Genomic DNA, 14,979 nt, shown 5'->3' with positions numbered 1-14,979 from the left:
ATGAATGATTAGAGAAAATTTAAAAATGAAGGAGCAAATTCTGCAACTGCTAAAGGTCACTGATAATTTGAAGAAAGTGATTTGTATGTCATGGTTCCTCTTCATTCAAAACTGTTTACACTACAAAATTCATTCTGAAAATTTATACTTTGCCAAGTATACTTTTAAGCTACTTAGTTACGTATGGGTTACAAAATACTATAGAAAACTAAAAATGAGAAATATTTCAAACAACTGGCATATATGGCTAGAAAGCCCTATTAAGAACTTTCTTCTCTACTAACTTGACCAAAATATGTTGTTAAATTTTGGTTTTCAGAAGACATGACTATGAAACTTTCCTGCCTTATCAACTGATAATATTCTTGCCAGAGCTGTGGCTAGATTAAGCTAAAAGGCCTTCTTTTAAAGTAGAAAACACACACAAATTCATGCAAGCACAACTCACATGCACACGCACATGAAGGCCATTAGTCTGAAAGATTGAATGTATAGCCGTCTTTTTGTTGTGCCTGTCTGTGACTCAATATTTTCTCTATATTGTGAGTAGCAATCCATCCTTTTCATAATATTGTAGTTATTCCATCTCTCTCTCTCTCTCTCTCTCTCTCTCTCTCTCTCTCTCTCTCTCTCACACACACACACACAGAGGGAGAGAGAGAGAGAGAGAGAGAGAGAGAGAGAGAGAGAGAGAGAGAGAGAGAGAGAGAGGGAGAGACCACTTGCAATCAAAATTGGAGTAAGCCCCTAAACCTCAGGTCACTAGCAACCAAAAAATATCCATAAAAGCAGGACTGGAAATATCCTTCAAGAAAACTCAGATTAATGCCCATGTAACCCTTGTGTATATGTAAAGTCTCCATAATTTTTTTTTAAAAAGGTTACCTAGTTCTACAGTTTAAATATCCCAGAGAACTCATCAAGCTTCCCTTGGTGAGAAAGAAATATGAATACATCAAATCAACAAAATGAAGAAAGCTTGATTTCTAATCTATTAAACCTGTAGTAAGAAACACTTGACAATAGATAGTAAGATTCAACACTACGAAACTATAACTGACCCAGAAGCCACTTACACTTACATGAAACCCAGTTCCAAATTAAAAATGAAAAAAGAACTGATAGTCCATCTGTTTCAATTGTGTGATCTTATTGCAGATAAGACTGCTATCTGATGCTACACCATGCGACAAGACAAAACACCATTCAGTTTCATGTCTTCTGCAAACCATATTTTTGTCTATGATAGTCATATATGCTTAAAGAATTTTACAAATGCACTAGCCATTTAATATTGTGGTAAATGAACAGTAACATGTATGGATTAGGTGTCTTCCACTAAAAGTTAAATGTAAGGGTACTGACTGAAGCACTGGGGCACTATTTAAATAAGGAACTGTAATTCAGCCATGTAAGAGGCCCCTTCCAAGTCTTGAATATTGTTTGTGGATTTGAGGCCAATTTGTATCAGGTGATGAAACAGACAAGATTCACAGAAGTTCTCCACACTTTATCATGGATTTGATGCATAGGTGTAAGGGTATCTATAATTTTTCTTCTACATACTGTTACCATGCAATTTATGAGCATACCCAGGACATGGGGTGAGGGGGGAAGGATCCTAGGCTAAAAAAAGATTTTCACAAATTGAACTCAAAGCCTGCCCCACCATCAGACATATAAAATTCAGCATCAGTTTGAAGAAAGGTGGATTATGTAATATGTACACACTAGTAACAAGTGTACACAGAACTTACTTTCATGAACTCTCAAAACTATTCCACCATTCACCACAACACTAATATGAATTGTATCCCTCCTCTCCCTTTCATCAGATCACAAACATGACAGCATACATATACAAGACACATACAGGCCACCACAATTAAACAACAAAAATTCAAGACATCGGCAATAAAGAGTGCTGTCTCTGCAAAAACTGGTGATTATAGGTCATCTCTCTTGAAATTAAAAACAAAGTCTATAAAGAGACAATTAGCACTGAATTAAGTGATTGCACAATATGTCTGCACACAATACACATTTGGTCCCCATTACAAATGAATGCTTCAAGTGAATGATGAAACACAAAAAACCTATGTTATTGATTATTTTAAGTCACATCAGCCTGTGGGCCTACTACTGGATGATGAAAATGGAGAAAAAATCATTTTCTATGTTGGTTCAAGTAAAGCAGTTATGATCCATAGCAAACAACCATGTACAATTGCATATCAGTGGTGGTGTTGAATACTGATGTGATCATCTTGAGTCATCATATATCTCCACAGTGCACCAAAGAAATATACACTCTTGCCCAATTATCATCACAGCTTTATGAGGCACAGCATTACATCAGCTGTTTAACTAAGGACAGCTTTTTTCCAGTGACAGTAAATTTCAAAAAAAGCTTACTAGTAGAAAAAATTTGAAAAACTGTTACAGGTGGCACTCACAAATCTTCCCAACTCACTCACCTGACACTTGTATCTGTGAAGTACAGAGCTGCTTCATCCTATTGATACCAACGCTGAGAACAACCAACTATATTCAAAATCTAATTCCAGAAACTGGGGCACAAAGAGATGGAACAGTTAAAAACAGAAAACCATTAATAGCTTCAAAATCAGAAACCAAATGCCAAAGAGCAACTGATACCATGGACGAAGTTGAAATGAACAGAAGCAAAATTTAAAGCAGTTCTAAGGTACTTAAACAACAATCGTACAGGACCCAACGTGTGAAAAAAAATTGTAAGTCTGACTGAGACATTAAATACAACACGGGAGATAAACAATTAATAATTTTACTGTTTTTACATGAAATAGTTCCTCCCCCCATGAACCATGGACCTTGCCGTTGGTGGGGAGGCTTGCGTGCCTCAGCGATACAGATGGCCGTACCGTAGGTGCAACCACAACGGAGGGGTATCTGTTGAGAGGCCAGACAAATGTGTGGTTCCTGAAGAGGGGCAGCAGCCTTTTCAGTAGTTGCAGGGGCAACAGTCTGGATGATTGACTGATCTGGCCTTGCAACATTAACCAAAACGGCCTTGCTGTGCTGGTACTGCGAACGGCTGAAAGCAAGGGGAAACTACAGCCGTAATTTTTCCCGAGGACATGCAGCTTTACTGTATGATTAAATGATGATGGCATCCTCTTGGGTAAAATATTCCGGAGGTAAAATAGTCCCCCATTCGGATCTCCGGGCGGGGACTACTCAGGAGGATGTCATTATCAGGAGAAAGAAAACTGGTGTTCTACGGATCGGAGCGTGGAATGTCAGATCCCTTAATCGGGCAGGTAGGTTAGAAAATTTAAAAAGGGAAATGGATAGGTTAAAGTTAGATATAGTGGGAATTAGTGAAGTTCGGTGGCAGGAGGAACAAGACTTCTGGTCAGGTGACTACAGGGTTATAAACACAAAATCAAATAGGGGTAATGCAGGAGTAGGTTTAATAATGAATAGGAAAATAGGAATGCGGGTAAGCTACTACAAACAGCATAGTGAACGCATTATTGTGGCCAAGATAGATACGAAGCCCACACCTACTACAGTAGTACAAGTTTATATGCCAACTAGCTCTGCAGATGATGAAGAAATTGAAGAAATGTACGATGAAATAAAAGAAATTATTCAGATAGTGAAGGGAGACGAAAATTTAATAGTAATGGGTGACTGGAATTCGAGTGTAGGAAAACGGAGAGAAGGAAACATAGTAGGTGAATATGGATTGGGGCTAAGAAATGAAAGAGGAAGCCGCCTAGTAGAATTTTGCACAGAGCACAACTTGATCATAGCTAACACTTGGTTTAAGAATCATGAAAGAAGGTTGTATACGTGGAAGAACCCTGGAGATACTAAAAGGTATCAGATAGATTATATAATGGTAAGACAGAGATTTAGGAACCAGGTTTTAAGTTGTAAGACATTTCCAGGGGCAGATGTGGACTCTGACCACAATCTATTGGTTATGACCTGTAGATTAAAACTGAAGAAACTGCAAAAATGTGGGAAATTAAGGAGATGGGACCTGGATAAACTGAAAGAACCAGAGGTTGTACAGAGTTTCAGAGAGAGCATAAGGGAACAATTGACAGGAAGAGGGGAAAGAAATACAGTAGAAGAAGAATGGGTAGCTCTGAGGGATGTAGTAGTGAAGGCAGCAGAGGATAAAGTAGGTACAAAGACGAGGGCTGCTAGAAATCCTTGGGTAACAGAAGAAATATTGAATTTAATTGATGAAAGGAGAAAATATAAAAATGCAGTAAATGAAGCAGGCAAAAAGGAATACAAACGTCTCAAAAATGAGATCGACAGGAAGTGCAAAATGGCTAAACAGGGATGGCTAGAGGACAAATGTAAGGATGTAGAAGCTTATCTCACTAGGGGTAAGATAGATACTGCCTACAGGAAAATTAAAGAGACCTTTGGAGAGAAGAGAACCACGTGTATGAATATCAAGAGCTCAGATGGCAGCCCAGTTCTAAGCAAAGAAGGGAAGGCAGAAGGTGGAAGGAGTATATAGAAGGTTTATACAAGGGCGATGTACTTGAGGACAATATTATGGAAATGGAAGAGGATGTAGAGGAAGACGAAATGGGAGATACGATACTGCGTGAAGAGTTTGACAGAGCACTGAAAGACCTGAGTCGAAAAAAGGCCCCCGGAGTAGACAACATTCCATTAGAACTACTGACGGCCTTGGGACAACCAGTCCTGACAAAACTCTACCAGCTGGTGAGCAAGATGTATGAGACAGGCGAAATACCCTCAGACTTCAAAAAGAATATAATAATTCCAATCCCAAAGAAAGCAGGTGCTGACAGATGTGAAAATTACCGAACTATCAGTTTAATAAGCCACGGCTGCAAAATACTAACGCGAATTCTTTACAGACGAATGGAAAAACTGGTAGATGCAGACCTCGGGGAGGATCAGTTTGGATTCCGTCGAAATGTTGGAACACGTGAGGCAATACTGACCTTACGACTTATCTTAGAAGAAAGATTAAGAAAAGGCAAATCTACGTTTCTAGCATTTGTAGACTTAGAGAAAGCTTTTGACAATGTTGATTGGAATACTCTTTTTCAAATTCTAAAGGTGGCAGGGGTAAAATACAGGGAGCGAAAGGCTATTTATAATTTGTACAGAAACCAGATGGCAGTCATAAGAGTCGAGGGGCATGAAAGGGAAGCAGTGGTTGGGAAAGGAGTGAGACAGGGTTGTAGCCTCTCCCCGATGTTATTCAATCTGTATATTGAGCAAGCAGTAAAGGAAACAAAACAAAAATTTGGAGTAGGTATTAAAATTCATGGAGACGAAGTAAAAACTTTGAGGTTCGCTGATGACATTGTAATTCTGTCAGAGACAGCAAAGGACTTGGAAGAGCAGTTGAACAGAATGGATAGTGTCTTGAAAGGAGGATATAAGATGAACATTAACAAAAGCAAAACGAGGATAATGGAATGTAGTCAAATTAAATCGGGTGATGCTGAGGGAATTAGATTAGGAAATGAGACACTGAAAGTAGTAAAGGAGTTTTGCTATTTAGGAAGTAAAATAACTGATGATGGTCGAAGTAGAGAGGATATAAAATGTAGACTGGCAATGGCAAGGAAAGCGTTTCTGAAGAAGAGAAATTTGTTAACATCGAATATAGATTTATGTATCAGGAAGTCGTTTCTGAAAGTATTTGTTTGGAGTGTAGCCATGTATGGAAGTGAAACATGGACGATAAATAGTTTGGACAAGAAGAGAATAGAAGCTTTCAAAATGTGGTGCTACAGAAGAATGCTGAAGACTAAATGGGTAGATCACATAACTAATGAGGAAGTATTGAATAGGATTGGAGAGAAGAGAAGTTTGTGGCACAACTTGACTAGAAGAAGGGATCGGTTGGTAGGACATGTTTTGAGGCATCAAGGGATCACAAATTTAGCATTGGAGGGCAGCGTGGAGGGTAAAAATCGTAGAGGGAGACCGAGAGATGTGTACACTAAGCAGATTCAGAAGGATGTAGGTTGCAGTAGGTATTGGGAGATGAAGCAGCTTGCACAGGATAGAGTAGCATGGAGAGCTGCATCAAACCAGTCTCAGGACTGAAGACAACAACAACAACAACATGAAATAGTTATCATTGTTGAGGTGACAAATCAGTTAAGATGATTAACAAACTCAAGATGATATTGCAGTAGAACAAATCTAACACTTACATGAGAAAAAATAGTTGCTGCTAAAATCATTCAACAACTGCATGGCAGCTTGTGATATCCCTAGTGACTGGAAAAAAGTGAAAGTGGTCATTGTTATTTTAAAATGTGGAGAGAACCTGAAGATCTTAAAAATTATTGCTCAGTCTCTTTACTTTGGCACTTATGCAAAATTTTTGAGAGGCTAATATTAAACTGACTTACAAGAGTGACTGAATCAATCCTAATGCTACAGCAGCTCAGCTTTCACTATAAAAATGTGTCATGTCACAGGCCATCAGTTATCTCAACGTACTGCAGATTAATTAAAAACTGATTGTTGTGTGACATTTATCAATCAACCAAGCTACATACGATGTCATCCATCACAAACAATTGATGAAGGTCTATAAAATGACCATGGATCTTAAACTAAAGCAGGCTGTGATAAATATTCTCTGAAGTTACAAGTTCCATGCTGAATTTCATGGGAGAGGAAACATTCTAATCTAACCTTGCTGTTTACAGCAAGGTAGTGTAGTCAGTTCTACGTCATTTAGCACGAACATTAACAACCACACTAAGCACAGTGATAACTAAACAAATGCAAATAATATGACAAAACACACACACACACACACACACACACACACACTTGAAATTAGCGGAGGTTGAGGCATGGCGGATATCGAGAAGAGAGGATATACTGAAGGGCAAGTTCCCATTTCCGGAGTTGTGACAGGTTGGTGTTAGTGGGAAGTATCCAGATAACTCGGACGGTGTAACACTGTGCCAAGATGTGCTGGCCGTGCACCAAGGCATGTTTAGCCACAGGGTGATCCTCATTACCAACAAACACTGTCTGCCTGTGTCCATTCATGCGAATGGACAGTTTGTTGCTGGTCATTCCCACATAGAAAGCTTCACAGTGTAGGCAGGTCAGTTGGTAAATCACGTGGGTGCTTTCACATGTGGCTCTGCCTTTGATCGTGTACACCTTCCGGGTTACAGGACTGGAGTAGGTGGTGGTGGGAGGGTGCTTGGGACAGGTTTTACACCGAGTGCGGTTACAAGGGTAGGAGTCAGAGGGTAGGGAAGGTGGTTTGGGGATTTCATAGGGATGAACTAAGAGGTTACGAAGGTTAGGTGGATGGCGGAAAGACACTCTTGGTGGAGTGGGGAGGATTTCATGAAGGATGTTCCTCATTTCAGGACAGGATTTGAGAAAGACGTATCCCTGCTGGAGAGCCACATTCAGAATCTGGTCCAGTCCCGGAAAGTATCCTGTCACAAGTGGGGCACTTTTGTGGTTCTTCTGTGGGAGGTTCTGGGTTTGAGGGGATGAGGGGATGAGGAAGTGGCTCTGGTTATTTGCTTCTGTACTAGGTCGGCAGGGTAGTTGCGGGATGTGAAAACTGTTTTCAGGTTGTTGGTGTAATGGTTCAAGGATTCCGGACTGGAGCAGATTCATTTGCCATGCAGACCTAGGCTGTAGGGAAGGGACCAGTTGATGTGGAATGGGTGGCAGCTGTCATAATGGAAGTACTGTTGCTTGTTGGTGGGTTTGATGTGGACGGACGTGTGAAGCTGGCCATTGGACAGATGGAGGTCAACGTCAAGGAAAGTGGCATGAGTTTTGGAATAGGACCAGGTGAATCTGATGGAACCAAAGGAGTTGAGGTTGGAGAGGAAATTCCGGAGTTCTTCTTCACTGTGAGTCCAGATCATGAAGATGTCATCAATAAATCTGTACCAAACTTTGGGTTGGCAGGCCTGGGTAACCAAGAAGGCTTCCTCTAAGTGACCCATGAATAGGTTGGCGCACGAGGGGGCCATCCTGGTACCCATGGCTGTTCCCTTTAATTGTTGGTATGTCTGGCCTTCAAAAGTGAAGAAGCTGTGGGTCAGGATGAAGCTGGCTATGGTAATGAGGAAAGAGGTTTTAGGTAGGGTGGCAGGTGATTGGCGTGAAAGGAAGTGCTCCATCGCAGTGAGGCCCTGGACGTGCGGAATATTTGTGTATAAGGAAGTGGCATCAATGGTAACAAGGATGGTTTCCGGGGTAACAGATTGGGTACGGATTTCAGGCGTTCGAGAAAGTGGTTGGTGTCCTTGATGAAGGATGGGAGACTGCATGTAATGGGTTGAAGGTGTTGATCTACATAGGCAGAGATACGTTCTGTGGGGGCTTGGTAACCAGCTACAATCGGGCGGCCGGGATGATTGGGTTTGTGAATTTTAGGAAGAAGGTAGAAGGTAGGGGTGCGGGGTGTCAGTGGGGTCAGGAGGTTGATGGAGTCAGGTGAAAGGTTTTGTAGGGGGCCTAAGATTCTGAGGATTCCTTGAAGCTCCGCCTGGACATCAGGAAAGGGATTACCTTGGCAAACTTTGCATGTGGTGTTGTCTGAAAGCCGGCACAGTCCCTCAGCCACATACTACCGATGATCAAGTACCACGGTCATGGAACCCTTGTCTGCCAGAAGAATGACGATGGATCGGTCAGCCTTCAGATCACAGATAGCTTGGGCTTCAGCAGTGGTGATCTTGGGAGTAGGATTAAGGTTTTTTAAGAAGGATTGAGAGGTAAGGCTGGAAGTCAGAAATTCCTGGAAGGTTTGGAGAGGGTGATTTTGAGGAAGAGGAGGTGGGTCCTGCTGTGACGGAGGACGGAACTGATCCAGGCAGGGTGGAGGTGGAACAAAAAGATAATGTACTTAAGCACTTAAAAGCTTGGATCAACACTACATAGAAAAATGACTTAAAACAAAACCCTACCAAATGAAGGTTTGCAGTTTTTGTCTTCAGTTGAGGCAACCCTTGAGGGAGCTGATAGACTGAGAATGATAACAGAACAGCAACCTGCGATAATAAGTTGGACTTTATTTCAGACCAACTTCTTAACATTTGAGAAACACTGTTGCACCATCAAGTCAAAGAATAATGTCAGGAACAATTACCAAAGAAGGCAACCAATGCTACTTTGGGATCAGTGTCAGTTGTCAAAGATCCTGATTCATCAATGTTTTATACCTTGGTGCACTACAAATGAGTCTACTTTAATAAATGTAACTTTAAAGAATGGACGTTTCTAATCTAAAAATGATTACTTAAGACCAACTTCAACGGATCAATTTTATTATAATCCTATCATCAAATCTCTAACAATTAGACATCTTAATTGTACTCAATACTTCGACTGCTATGTCAGTTATTGGCTGGAGAGGTAGAATAATCCAGTGATCATTATAAGAGTTTGGTACCACATTAACAGAGACAATTATAATTATATTTTGTTTCTCGTGAAGTAGTACTACTCATACTCCACAGATCTCATAACAATATATAAAAAAGACCATGAGTAACCGTGGTCTTGGGGTAATGCCTTTGTCTAGTAATAAAATCCTCCTGGGTCCCATGTTTGATCCCAGACACTGCTTAAATTCTGAATAAAAATCATCAGCAATGGCACATAAAGACTTCCAATATGAGTCACTCTTATTCTGAAAATTACCTCAAAGTGGGTGGTCGAGCAGACAGAAGATAGGGGCACCCTCTTGTTCTTGGAATGGGAAAATGGCCCTCAGAAATGGATGAATCAGCAACGATTAATGATATAGGGATGCAAAAGACAGTTGACACAACTGCTTGAAGGACAAATAACGTGTATCCAAGGGCATATGGCAAACTGTTGTATAATTCAGATGCTGGTAAGTGTATTTTCCTTACATGCAGGCTGGATCAGATATAGGCCACTAACACAAAAAAAGTTTTGCATCAACTCGGTTCCGAGAGTTCTGGAACCTGTACAGAAAATTGGAATAGAGATCAACATAAATATAATTTCCTTCCTTTTTATTGGTCATGAAAACCACAAATTGCATGTTGTACAATCCTACAGCGAGATCTTCAGAGGTGGTGGTCCAGAGTGCTGTACACACCAGTACCTCTAATACCCAGTAGCACATCTTCTTGCATTATGCATGCTTGTATTTTCCACGGCATACTATCCAGAAGTTCATCAAGGCACTGTTGGTCCACATTGTCCCACTCCTCAACAGTGATTCGGAATAGATCCCTCAGTGGGGTTGGTGGGTAACGTCATCCCTAAACAGCCCTTTTCAATCTATCCCAGGCATGTTCGATAGGGTTCATGTCTGGAGAACATGCTGGCCACTCTAGTTGAGCGACATAATTATCCTGAAGGAAATCATTCACAAGATGTGCACAATGAGTGCACAAATTGTCATCCATGAAGACGAATGCCTTGCCAATATGCTCCCAATGTGGTTGCTCTAATGGTTGGAGGATGGCATTCACATATAATACAGCTGTTACGGCATCTTCCATGACCACCAGTGGCGTACGTTGGCCCCACATAATGCCACCCCAAAACAGAAGGAACCTCCATCTTGCTGCACTCGCTGGACAGTATGTCTAAGGCATCCAGCCTGACTGGGTTGCCTCCAAACACATCTCCAACCATTGTCTGGTTGAAGGCACATGCGACACTCATTGATGAAGATTCAGCCTGACTGGGTTGCCTCCAAACGTGTCTCCAATGATTGTCTGGTTGAGGGCATATGTGACACTCATCGATGAAGAGAATGTGATACCAATCCTGAGCAGTCCATGTTGTTGGGTCCATCTGTGCCACACTGCATGGTGTTGTGGTTGCAACACTGGACCTCGCCATGGATGTCGGGAGTGAAGTTGTGGACCATGCAGCGTATTGCGCACAGCGTGAGTCATAACACAGTGACCTGTGGCTGCACAAAAAGCATTATTCAACATGGTGGCATTGCTGTCAGGGTCCCTCCGAGCCATAATCCATAGGTAGCAGTCATCCACTGCAGTTGTAGCCCTTGTGTGGCCTGAGCGAGGCATGTCATCAGCAGTTCCTGTCTCTCTGTATCTCCATCTAAACAACATCGCCTTGGTTCATGCCGAGATGCCTGTAAACTTCCCTTGTTGAGAGCCCTTCCTGGCACAAAGCAACAACACAGATACGATCAAACCATGGCATTGACCATCTAGGCATGGCTGATCTACACACAACTCGAGCTGTGTACCTCCTTCCTGGTGGAATGACTGGAACTGATTGGCTGTTGGACACCCTCCATCTAATAGGTGCTGCTCATATATGGTTGTTTACGTCTTTGGGCAGGTTTAGTGATATTTCTGAACAGTCAAAGGGACTGTGTCTGTGATACAATATCCACAGTCAACATCTATCTTCAGGAGTTCTGGGAACCAGGGTGATGCAAAACTGCTTTTGACGTGTATGATTCACGTTAGACATGTGCTGCCATTTCCCAGCTGTTAGTGTAGTTTGGAGGGAGTACGTGATGAAAATGTGGCTGTGAGAAACAAAGGTGAGGTTTCTTTGTTATTTTTCCAAGAAATACTTTGAATTAGCCAAAATGAAAACTATGGCATGGGTGTTGAAAATATGTGGAATGAGAATAATAAATTACTTTTGAAATCAACTGCTCTATTTTTTGTATGCACAAAAAACCCTGTGGTAAAGTAATGGCATTCTATATGTGCATACTACAACATAGGACAAACAGTGTGCTCCATATCTGTCCTTTTATGCAGTTGGTGTTCTATTTGCTACTTTGCATACACACATATATAAAGACTGTATAAATGGATTGCTTTTCAAACATTAGATGGGAGGATTATTAACACTTGCCAGTACTTACAAGTTTATACGAGTACTGGTACTCAATAGAATTTAGATAAATTGAGTTAATTGGGCCAAGGGGCATGTGACAAACAAACAGTTTTGTAAATAACTAGAGGTGGAATAGGATCAAAGACATGAATAAACATTTCTTGACTACAATGTACCTGAGTTACATTGGCCATTGCACTACTCAGGTTTGAAACAGCTGTTGTACTCATGCAAAATGTGAAGACCCTTCAAATCTAAAATTTTCTTTGTTTATTGCATGTTTATAGTGCTAGGTGTTTTTGCTGTTCTAAGCAATTTTTTCTCATCTCTCCAGGCTGAAAGTGGATCCAGTAAGCCTCTATGGTTTGTGGTCATAATTTCAAGCTTTTTGAAAGTGTTGTGGTATGACATATTTGGACAAGATATTACTCTTTTTTGTGCTATAAAGATATTCTTTGAAATTAGCATGTTGCTCCAGAAGATTACACTATGATACATTAAGAAGTGGAAATACCAAAGTATGCTGATTTTCAGACAGTAATATCTACACGACAGGATATATAATAAACAAAGGCAAATGCCCCTGATAATTTAGTGTCTGAAGAATTTGATGTTCCAAATTAAACTTAGTGTACATGTGAATGACTAAAAATTTGGACTACACTTGCTTTATACATTGTTTGTTATGCACAGTCTGAACTTCATCTGCATTCTCACGGTTTTTGATGAACTTAATGAAACTAGTTTCACTTAAGTTCATCAAGAGTAAAAAATGCACCACACCATAACTTCTTGCAGCATGTTGTTGATGTAAGATTCGATGTCACTTGCAGAAACACTATGAATCACAATGCTTATATCATCAGCAAATATTGTGGCATTGCATTTTTTTGTTTATAGATGATGGCTGGTCATTAATATACAGAGGTCTCTCCTAAGAGTTGTCAACCACATTTTTTCTGATGTTTTGGCAGATATTTGCAATTCAGTTTTTGCAGTGTATAGCTGTAGTCAGCCCAAATGAATACATCTTTCATAGGACACAAAGTGTTAACGGAAACTGCCAGTTTCTTTCCCATTACAAACAAAATGATTTTTAAAGCAGAATTTTACATGCCTATTCCAAACAGCGGTCCCACATTATTCCAGTGCAATATTCATTTTATCAATATGTATTATGGGAACAGTAAAACATGAAGAATAACTTGTATTGGACTAAGAAGAACTGCTGCATGCTGGTAACAGTCAGTGCATGCCAGGTTGGTGCTGTCGCTGCTGAAGCACTGGTTATTCTTTATGCTTTACTTTCCTTGTTAATACACATCAATAAAAAATATTATGTTATACCTCTCTATTCAATGGGCACATAAAATTGCAGTTTAAAAAACATTTTGTTTATGATGGGAAACAAACCAATTCTTTCCATCAACAACTGACGTCCTTTAAAAGATGTGGTGAGCAGTATTTGTTTGGAGTGACTCCAGCTACACATTGCAAAAATGGGACTACAAATACCTGAAGAAATGTCAGAGGAAAGGATATCTCACAATTCTTAGGAGGAACACCCAGTATACAAGAAAAACCAAGAATAGATCCTTGATGAACTCTGTAATGTAATACAAGGGGTATCCCCCCCCCCCAAAAAAAAAGGACTGGAATTATTTTTTTAAAGCTATATATTTTCAAATTGTTTACAAAACAATGTTATCCCTTCCAAAATATTCTCCATTAAAACTAATACATTTGTAGAATGGGTGTTTCCACTGTTTGAAACGTTTTTTGTAGTCATCTTTAGAAATGGCTGACAGTTTCTTTCTCGCCCCCCCCCCCCCCCTTGACTTCTTAAATGTTGTCAAATCAGTGTCCTTTTATGCAATTTTCATGCATGGGAATAAGAAAAAGTAACACGGGACAGGTCAGGTGAGTAAGGTGTGTGGGGCAGTGGAACCATGCCATTTTTAGCCAAAAGCTGTCATACCAGATGGCTGTGTGTGCAGGTTGGTTGTGACAATGGAAGAATCAATCTCCTCTCTGCCACACATCAGGTCTTTTTTTACTAACACTGTTGCACAATCTTCTTAAAACTTCCAAATATAAGGTCTGATTGATGGTCTGATCTGGGGGAACAAACTCAGAATGAACTACATCCTTGGCATCAAGAAAGCAAATTAGCATTGGTTTGAATTGATGACATTTTTTTGGATGGGGTGATGATGCAGTCTTCCATTGGTTTGACTGTTACTTGGTTTCTGGATAAAAACCATAGCACCATGACTCATCACTAGCAATGACTTTTAACAAAAAATCTGGATCAGTTTCAAGCTGTTGATTCAAAGCATGACATGTTTCAACTTGACATGCCTTTTGATTGTCAGTCAGAACCTGAGGAATAATCTTGGCAGCAATCTGTTTCATTCCCAAATCTCCCATCAAAATTTGCTGAACCGAGCTCCAAGATAACCCACTAATCTCTGAAAGTTGATCAATTGCCTGTTGAGGGTCTGTTAGCACATTTTCATCAATTCAGGCAGTTGATGGATGTTCAGAATGAAGTTTGTCATCAATTGACATGTTGCCATTTTTAAATCCAGCAAACTACTGTACACTTGAGTTTTTCTCACACAGTCATCTTGGTAAGCTGTTCTCAACATTAAAATAGTTTTGGCAGCATTTTTACTGAGTAGAAAACTAAATTTCAGAGTTGTGCATTGGTCACTTAAAATTGACATTGTAAAAAATGAAACACAAACAAAACAGTACTAGTGAAAATGATCACTGGAGATGAACAGAACAAGCCACGTCAACAACACAGGTGGCACTGAACTGGTAATGAGTTGCACTATACACGCCTAGCGGCAGAAATGCATACTGCACAAGCTCAGCCCATGGCAATGTTATTCAAGTTCTTTTTTTAGGTACCCCCCTCATATGCTTCATTCAGAGTTCGCTAGATTTTGGTGAGTGCTGTCCCCACATTACCTATTGAGCCAAAGATTACAAAATGGTGGGGCTTCTTTATGAGTATCTTGTGATCTACACAGCTGAATGCCTTGGACAGATCACAGAAGATGTCAGTCGGTAATTTATTGCTGCATAGAGACTCAATAATGT

At 40.4% G+C, this 14,979-nt stretch overlaps 1 protein-coding gene across 2 annotated transcripts in view; it reads right to left on the bottom strand.

Annotated features, from left to right (window-relative positions):
• The window catches only part of LOC126333081 (uncharacterized), a 330,586-nt gene that overhangs the window by 13,753 nt on the left and 301,854 nt on the right, over positions 1-14,979 (bottom strand). The window lies entirely within an intron of this gene.

The sequence above is a fragment of the Schistocerca gregaria genome, chromosome 2 (genome assembly GCF_023897955.1).
Source record: "Schistocerca gregaria isolate iqSchGreg1 chromosome 2, iqSchGreg1.2, whole genome shotgun sequence".
Classification (NCBI taxonomy): domain Eukaryota; kingdom Metazoa; phylum Arthropoda; class Insecta; order Orthoptera; family Acrididae; genus Schistocerca; species Schistocerca gregaria.
Note: the sequence above shows the minus strand (reverse complement) of the source record. Positions and strands in the feature narration are given on the sequence as shown.